Source organism: Tupaia chinensis, unplaced genomic scaffold (assembly GCF_000334495.1).
Source record: "Tupaia chinensis unplaced genomic scaffold, TupChi_1.0 Scaffold150128_1, whole genome shotgun sequence".
Classification (NCBI taxonomy): domain Eukaryota; kingdom Metazoa; phylum Chordata; class Mammalia; order Scandentia; family Tupaiidae; genus Tupaia; species Tupaia belangeri.
In genome coordinates, this window is record NW_006209967.1 from 596,814 (window position 1) to 606,928 (window position 10,115).

Genomic DNA, 10,115 nt, shown 5'->3' on the forward strand with positions numbered 1-10,115 from the left:
GGACGCGAACCGCGGTCGACTACGTGGGAGTCCAGCGACACAGCCATTACGCTAACTGCTGGTTCCCGCTGCCTCCTGTTTTTGATGTTTTTATTTTTGTTTTGTTTTGTTTTAATTTCCAGAGGGCATGTACACTTGGCAGAGAGAGACAGAGAGGGAAAGCACCCCCAGTGAGGTATGGTTATGCTGCCATCCCTTTTCCTTTTCTTCATTCTGTCAGGATTTTGGACACATCTGCACATGCACCCTGCATGCTTTTAAGCCAGGGGTCCAGGATTCAAACCACAACTGGTCATGTGGTTTCCAGATCCCCAAGCTGGCCTGAACTGCTTCTTTTAAAATGCCTTCCAACATTGTAACACTTAGTCCTAGTAGCAGCATTAGTTCAGGACAATTACTTGGAGCAACGTAGCCCCAGCCTAATCATCCAACCTCATGTGGAGTCATTCTGATTCTCTTTCACTCATCCTCAGTCACACTGGTCTTTTCTACTTACTCAACTAGGCCAAACTCCTCTCCTTTTCAGAATCTTCAGCATATTTTGAAGTCCTTCCTGATTGCTCTGTCCACACATTTCCTTAGCTAACTCCAATTCATCCTTTGAGTCTCAGCTTAAATTCTCATCCCTAGAAATACCTTCTCTTAGCCACTCACTCATTCAATTTAGAATAGGCTCATCACTTATTCTTTCTTATTACATCCCATATATATTTTTACTTATTATTATTATTCATACATTAAATTGCTATACATCATTTAGATTGTGAAGAGACTTTACCCAGCATGATACACACCTCAGTCCAGCCTAGTTGAGACTATCATACACATCCTCATCAACAGATAATACACCTTATCTGTGTCCCACAAGTGTCTTAACTCTCCATTTTCTCCCCAAATTTCTTTTCCTATGCTATATTTTAAATTCATAACCTCTATTAGTAATCATGTTTATTTTGTATATATTTATTCAATGTCTGTCTTCCTACTGGATTCTAGGCTTCATGAAGGCAAGAGTTAATTTGTTTGTTCATTGTCTATTGCAGTCTCAACAGATGACACTGTGCCTAATTTGTAGCAGGTGTTCAAAAAATGTTTGTTGAATAAATGAACAAATCACCATTATTAAGGAAAGAATTTTCATATGGCTATCAGAGACAGGAGAATTTCCTTAGGTTCATCTAGTCTACAAAATGTCCAAATGAAACTGGGTCCAAGAACTTAAAACAATTTCCCCATGTTTTAAATTATTAAATTACAATTGTGGTATAAGTTTCACATTTAGAATTTTGAAAAACTGAAGAATACCTAGAGGGATGGGGGACAGAAGGCTAAGTGGGAAAGAAAATGAACATTCATCAAGCTACTGTGATATGAGATATTGCAGAGATACTACACACACACACACACACACACACACACACACACACACACAGGCTCACAGGCCCACAGGTCCATGCAGTCATGTGTCACTTAACAATGGGGATACATTCTTAAAGTGTGCTGCTAAGTGATTTCATCATTATACAAATATCATAGAGTGTACTTACACAAACTTAGATGGTATAGCATATCACACACCTAGGCTATGTGGTATAGTTTATCACAATTGCATGGAACCATGATCCTATATGTGGCACATCATTGAATGAAACTTTGTTATGTAGCACATGGCTGTGTGTGTGTGTGTATGTGTGTGTGAAATTATGTAACTTAACAAAGATGGTACAGCATGGTGGTTAAAGGTCAAGGTTCTACAGCCAGACTGTCTGGGTTCAAGTACTTATTCTGCCACTAATTAGTTATGTGATCTTAAATAAATGTTAATTACCGCAATGTTCTTGGATATTTCTTGGGAAATAATAATACTACCTCGAAGGACTTTTATTACAATTAATGAGTTCATATGTATAACATATGCAAAATAATGTCTTACTAATAATATTAAATAAATGTACCTGTTAATTTAATTCTCACAAAATCTCATGAGATAGGAATCATTTCCCCCCTATTTTACAAGTCAAATATAGAGAGCCAGTATTTGAACCGAGGTCTGCATAATTCCAAAGGAAAGGGGAAAGCTTTTAAGACAGACTTGCATGAGAAACAAATATATGAAGGAACTAGAGGTTTTCAGAAGAGACATGATGAGTGAGGTAGAGGAAGCACTAGGTGAGTGACCAATGGTATCAGCATTCAAAAATGTAAATGGCTATCATGTAGAAAAGTATTAGGCTTACTTAATATGACTCAAGGGAGTAACTGCAGTAGTGCTGGTTAAAGTTACAAGGAAACAGATCTTACTCAACTCTGAAAGGGACTTTTTAAAAGTCAGCACTTTTCAATAACAGGACAGGCTTCTTTGTTTAAAGGATGTGAGTTTCCTCTCACTGGACACATTTAGTCCAAATAACTATCTATCTGTCATGAATGGTATAGAAAGGACAACTTCATTGAGAAAGGAAATAGAAGACATGACCTCAAGGAATCCTATGTATTCCCTGGTTCTGTCATTGAAAGATAATAACAGAAATATAGTCACACATTTCATTTACAATATCCAGAACTAAAATGATGGAAAACAGAAAAATTCCTGAGGAACATACTCCTGTTGTTCTAGAGGTTGGCTGACCTCGGCTGGTTATTTAACTGTGTATTTGCCCACAGGACATGGTTCTTGGCTGAACTGGTATTTTGAATGTCTTAGGAAGTCCTGATCCTTTATTATTATCATTCTTAATAACTTTTAATTCAGCTCATGAAAATGGAAACTATTTACTCTTCTTCTACTGAATATATATTTAAGATGTATATAAGCTCCAAAATGGATACTTTAAAACATTCGATTATCAGACTATTATCAAATTTGGTGTAATTGTAGTATGATTAAAAAGGCAAGAGACTTGAAATGAGTCAAGTGGAATTTTCCAATCTGGAGCATCCTCAGAAAATACTTACCAGGAACATTTAAACTTGCTTAATTGTGATGACAGTGAAGTCAGCACCACTAAACTGAACCATCATTACTTCCCCCTCATCCTCAATACTGGCACATTTGGGCCAGAGAGAATACATAGATGCTTCTCTGGAGCACTGGCTTGAGGGAACTGGTGAGGGGCACAGGCTGGTCACCTTAACATCCTCATCACTAGTGCCTTAGGTGTGTGGAAGTAGCTTTCAGAGAACCAGAGAATAAAGATTTTCTCCTCTCTGGAGACAAAATTATTAATTCTATTCATAGCCCACTCACAAATATGTTAAGCCAAACACCTAAAATTACTGATAGATTGGCAATAGTTTAGAACAGAACAAGAAGATTTACATTCTATATGCATCACTTCCTTGTTTAATAATATCTCTGTCTTATGGAAAGCTGTATACTTTACTTTCATCTATTCGACATTCTTTAATTAATTAATTAATTGACATAATAATTGTGCATATTTATGGGCACAGTGAGATATTTTAATATATGAATAAAATTGCTAATAATTAAATCAGAATAATTTACATATCCATCACATCATTTATCATTACTCTTTGATGGGAACATTCAAAACCCTCTTTTCTGAGGGACCAGTAGATGGCGTAGCAGTTACATCACTAGACTCCCACATGGCCAATGGCTGTGTGAGTCCTGAACTTGTTGCTTGAAACCCATATTGGGTACATGTGTATGTGTGCCCAAGATCCTGGGAGGAGAATGGAGGAGAAGGGATAGTGGCATGGCCATCCCCCATGGGGGGTGATTTCTCTTTTTCCCTTTCACTGTCTCTGTCTCTCTCTTTCCCCAGTGAGTACATGTGCCCTAAGACTAAAACCTGTCAAAAAATCCTTTCTTGTAGCTATCTTGAAGAATGTGATACATTATTATTAACCATAGTTATGACTATGATATTATATATAAACCTAGAATGTATGCCTCAAAAATAACTGTAATTTTGTATCCATTAATCAATATCTCCATATTTCTTTCCCCCTCCCCTTTCCTGCCTCCAGTAACCACTAATCTACTCTCTGCTTCTATGAGATCAAAATTTTTAAGATTCTACAAATGAGTGAGATCATGCAGTATTTGTCTTTCTGTGTCTGGCTCATTTTAGTTAACAAAATGCCCTCCATTGTTCCAGAAAATGACAGAATTTCACCCTTTTTGTGGCTGATTAATATTCCATTGTGTATATGTGCCACATTTCCTTTGTCCGTTCATCTGAAGATAGACATGCTGTTTCTATATCTTGAGTATTATGAAGTGTTGCAATAAACATGGGAGTATAGATATCTCTTTGGCATATTGATTTCCTTTTCTTTGAGTATATCCTCAGTGGGATTACTGGGTTAACAAAAAAAATCCTGTACTGAGCCTTTCAAAACTCTGGCTTTAAAAGGACCACAGTCACTAAGACATTCAGCTTACCTTGGGCTTGATCCTTATTCCAGAAGATGGTCTCATTACTTAGGGAAGATATGCCTAGTTAAAAAGCAATGGGCTTGGGGCCAGCAGTTGGTGTGGTGGTTAAGGTGTTGGAGTCCCATGTGGCTGACCATGGTTTGAGTTCGAGACCTGGCAACTAGCTTTCTCACTTTCTCCCTGTATATCTCTGTGTGTGTATGTGTGTGTGTGTGTGTAGAATTATTTTAACAATAAATAAAAATTTAAAAATAGTTTTAAAAAATCAATGGGGCTGGGACCAGCAGTTAGCATAATGTCTATGTCGCTGGACTCCCATGTAGTCGACCGGGGTTCGCATCCCAGACCCGGTGACTTAAAACTCATGCCAGGCGCATGTGCGTTCCTGCCCAAGATCCCAAGAGCAGAATGGAGGAGAAGGAATCACGGCGTAACCATCCCCCTTGGGGGGTGATTTCTCGCTTTCTATCTCTTTGTCTCTCTCTGTCTGTCTGGTGAGCACATGTGCCCTATAGCGAAAACCGCTTCAAAAAAAAAAGCAATGGGGCTTATATCATGATGCTTTAAATTGACAGCATTTACACATACTTTGTCTTGAGGTTTTGAAGGCTTATTTATTTATTCAACAAATATTTGTATGTAGTAAGATTCATACTCTGTGCCAAGTGTTGGAGAAAATCAAACAGATCAATTAAATATTTAAGGAACCTCTAGTGATAAATTTGAACATCATTAGGTCTCCACATAATCTTCAATCAAAGTGTTCAAAACCAATGTGGTGTTTCCCAAGCAGTTACTAATGTGGTGTGGATACTGCATGTGTTTGTTAAGTGTCTGTTGATATTATATATATTTATGACATGTTTTGAAACCCTTTCTTTGGGAGCCTAAAGACCAAGTGACAGAAGAGAAACTGCTGGGTATATCTTTACGTTGATATTATGCTGAGGAATATTGGACCAAATTAAACAAACCTCCTTAACTTTAGGGCATTTTCTGCTCTTTATAAAATGGCTAATAGAAGAATATGTAGGTCTATTAAGTGTTTGAGAATACTGTCCTCATAAGCCAATGCCATGTGTCCCATCTCTTGTTGTTTGGCGATGGTCATTCTATCTCATGGTCTCAAGCAATTTAGGTTCAGAAGCAAAATTAGATTCACATTTTTTACCATTACTTATTTAAAGATTATAGCTTCAGAGAATAATTAAACAGATATTTTGTTTATTTTTAATAATCATCATCTTTTTATTTTTAATTAAATTTTTTTAAAATACTTATCATTTTTAAGGTTATGCTTTCAATCTGCTTGACACCTGAGGAGATTTATTTCCCTTCCTATATGATTTTTTTCCTTCTACTTACCTAAAGTTATGGAATATTAAAACATTGGAGTTAGACAAATGTGCATTGGAAGCATGACTCTGTCATTCTCTCACTAGCTATAAGATTTTGGCTAACTTAACATCTCTAGAAGCCCAGGATTTTTCACCTGTAACATGGGGATAATAAGTAGAGCTTTTATGAGAATGTGGTGAGATAAGCCATGTAAAGAACTTTAGCCCTGGACCCTGACATAGGAACACATACTCCACTAATGGCTGCTAATACTGTTGATACTTTTTTTGAGAGGTTTTTGCTATAGGGCGCGTGTGCTCACCAGACAGTCAGAGAGAGACAGAGAGACAGAAAGCAAGAAATCACCCCCCAGGGGGGATGGCCATGCCACAATCCCTTCTCCTTCATTCTCCTCTTGGGATCTTGGGCATGCACGCACACGAGCCTGGAGTGAGTTTTAAGCCACCAGGTCCAGGATGCGAACCGCGGTCGACTACATGAGAGTCCAGCTACATAGCCATTACGCTAACTGCTGGTCCCACTGCTGATACTTTAACACAATGTATGTAGAGGCCAAAGGTGGCTTAAATCACCCCCATCATTACTTACCATGTAATATGGATCAAATTGTTTCACTTCTCTGAAACTCAGTTTCCTCACCTGTAACATCAGCAATATCCACCTAGATGTATTGTGAATATTAAATGATGTGATGAATATAGATCACTTAGTACATAGTAGGAATTCTGTAATTACTAGATTAAGGAAAATAACAGCAAAATTGAAAATTTTTTCATTTAAATGAGGCCTTTAATTGTTTTTAATTTTTAATTTTTAAAAATTTGCCAGGGGGTACATATGCTTGAGAGAGAAAGAGAGGGAAAGTGGTAAAGCAGCCCCCACCTACCATGAGGCATGGTAATACCACAATCCCTTCTCCTCCATTTCTCCCTCCTTTAAGGATTTTAGGCATGCATGTACATATGCCCAGAGTGTTTTTAAAACCACGGGCTGAGACATGATACTTTCACTTGGCTATGTGGGATCCAGACATCCCAACCATCATGCCACCTGCTGGCCCTCAAGGGCTCTTTATAATGGTCTGATTATTGGATTTAGGTCATTCTACTGATGAAGTGTTGCATTTCTACAGAATTATAAATAAACATGAGATCAACAACTACTAAGGTTCTTCATACCTGAGTGATAATGAGGCTTAGAGACTCCTATTCTAGGGAGGTTATCTCTTGGAGTCTCATGTTCTTATGCAGATTAATCCTAATTCTATATTTTCTGCCATGATTTTTCCTCTGAGTTCCAATCTCACATATCTACTGGCCTCCTGTACATCTCCCATCTCTACCTGAATGTTTACTAGGCATCTCAAAATTAATGTGAAGAAAAACTTTATCACATACCTCACCAAAAAACAAACAAACAAACAAACAAAAAAACAAACTATGACATATCCTTTACTCCACTTCCTCTGCCCCAAATCCTGTGTTTTGTTGAATTTAAATTCAAAGCATAAACTCAATATACTGATTTTCATCTCAACTGGAACTACTCTAGGCCAAGCCTCCATCATCTCTTTCCTGAACCACCACTACAGCATCACCTGTACCACCACCACTATAGCATCTTAAATGATCTTCCTGCTTCTATGCTGGGCCTTCATATCTGTTTTAATCATTTATTAAATGTGTTTCTCCAAGGGGTTCAGGACATGCTATCCCAAAACATGATTGTAAGACACTAGAGTATGTCACCCAAAATTGTGTCTCTTTGGCATACATATTATTTTGAGCTGGTTATTTAAAGAAACTTGCAGCCACAGGAGAATCTGTGAAAAGTTACCCTTTTGTAATAGAGATTTTTGTCTATAAAGAAAATTTCTACTTCTATGGGGATTTCTCTCTCTGGACTAGGAAGAGAGGCATGACCTAATCACTAGAAATGTTTAATCAACTAAGAAGGCATTGACTTAAATCTCCAAAACAAACTTTACATTATTTTATGTTGTTTTCCTGGATTTTTGGTCCTTTTTTTCCCCCCACAAAATTAATGTTTATTCTACCTTGTGTCACATTCATGGATCCTTCACAAATGTTACATGAGAATAAAAACAAAAGCAAAACAAATGAAAAACTGAAATCATAATCAATAATGTTATCAAGTAGAGAAAAAAATAAATTAAAATCTACCAGCCATCAGCACAAGCATGGCAAAGGCAATGGTGTAAAAAGAAAATGAAGAAATTACTATTGTATGCATCATGCTCTTTCAAATCAGAAAAATATGCACTTATATACAATGGAATATAATTTTTTTCCTGTAAAGTATAGAAATGTAAGTTCTTTTTTGAACATTGTAGATGGATAAAATGTATTTGTAATGGTAATTCTACCAAGCTATTACAAAGTGAGCTGGGAACACATTTATGGATTCTGGGGACAAAGTTTACTGTATTTCTTTGATTTGGAAAGTGGACACTAACCAAAATCTTTTTAAAAATCTGAACACAGAAGTACAAGACAAAGACAAATGAGACTTCTCTTATATCTGATAAGCAATATGTAGATGGAAATAAAATTTAAATGCACCTCACTCGGCTTTTGATGAGGCTTTGGTTCTGATCCCAAATCTCAAGTGCTTGATATAGTCTTTTATGAAAATACTCAGAGGGAGTGTCTTTTTTTTTTTTTTGAGAGGTTTTTGCTATAGGGCGCGTTCACTCGCCAGACAGACAGAGAGAGACAGAGAGACAGAAAGTGAGAAATCACCCCCCAGGGGGATGGTCACGCCGCAATCCCTTCTCCTCTATTCTCTCGAGATCTTGAGCATGCACGCACATGCGCCCGGCATGAGTTTTAAGCCACCAGGTCCGGGATGCGAACAGCGGTCGACTATGTGGGAGTCCAGTGACATAGCCATTATGCTAACTGCTGGTTCCCAGAAGATGACTTCTTAAATAACAAACCTATTTTAAGTGGTGGAGTCGCTCTTAGTCAACGTGTCTGCATGGAACTGATACCTAATCACTATCTTTGGAAGAGATCCTAACCTTCCTTGTATACTATTCTTATATATGTGACAACTTTTCTATTTTCTCATTTAGTAGTCCACATTGCTGTCTTATAGCCTTTTGTTCTAACATTAACAACAGCTTCACACACATCATCACTGTAGTCATCAAAAGATTCTCCCATAAGGTATAGCAGTGTCTCCAGCCAAAAGCAATAGAAGTCACTCCATCTCTGCTGTTTGCTCTATATCATTAGCCATCATTCTCCTCATTCATTTTTCTTATCTTCCCACATAAGCTCAATACCATTCTTAAAAGGTGAATAGTCACAGACAGGCATTAAGTTACCAGACCACTAGATACGGTAGTACAGAGCCCAAAAGTCTTCAACAGTATCCAACTTAGAGATCAGTTGAATGTTTGTCTGCCAAGTTTTACTTTCATTATTTTTAAAAGCCCAGAGTGCCCATCTGTTCTGTAGAGGATGTTTAATATAGCATTCTGGGTTAGCAACCTCCTAATTAGATTCTGTAATCTCCTCTCCTATAAGTGAGAGATTAGGGTTAAGGGTGGTTTCCAGTTATACAGTTGCCATCTTAGATTGAACTCTCCTTCCAGTCTTAACCAAGTTATTCTCCACACTGTTTATTCCTTTGTGTCAGAAAATGTTTTTAAACCTGAAGTCTACCACCTTGAAATCAGTTTTTGACATTTACTTATTTTTCTGGGATATCTCTTATGTATACATGAGGTATGCATGCTCATAAACTTCTGCTTTTCTCATTAATCTGTCTTTAAGAACTTTGATGGGGCCAACAGGTGGCATGGTAGTTAAGGTGTTGGATTCCCACATGGCCACCTATGGTTTGAGTTCCAGACTCAGCTTGAAAATCATGTCAGGCACATGCATGTGCATACCCAAAATCCTGAGAAGAGATTGGAGGGAAGGGATTGCAGTGTGGCCATCACCACTGGTGGGGGGAAGTGTGGGGCAGGGCAATTTTTTCTCACTTTCCCACTTATGTCTGTCTCTGGAGAGGCAAGCACATGTGCCCTATGGCAAAAACAAAACAAAACAAAACAAAATGAAATTTAAAAAATAACTTAAAAAAAGGAATTTGAACTGTGAAGGAAAGAGAGAACATTGTTTTCCCTCCCTTACACTCCATGAGAAGAATACAAGGCAGCTCTTCCAAGGTGAGGCAGTCTCTGAAGTAGTTTAAAGCTGAATACTGTCTGCTGATCACCCATTCAGTAGTTGGGACAACATTTTCCTTGTTGAAGGGGAATCTGGACAACCCAACTCTGTGTCCATTACAGTGGATATCCAAATTAAAGTTCTTA

The 10,115-nt window shown here is 37.7% G+C and overlaps 1 pseudogene; it reads right to left on the reverse strand.

The window, feature by feature from the left end:
- Positions 1 to 8,713: 8,713 nt before the first annotated feature.
- On the reverse strand, positions 8,714 to 9,366 carry LOC102501580 (eukaryotic translation initiation factor 4E pseudogene; annotated as a pseudogene).
- Between the last annotated feature and the right edge of the window lie 749 nt (positions 9,367 to 10,115).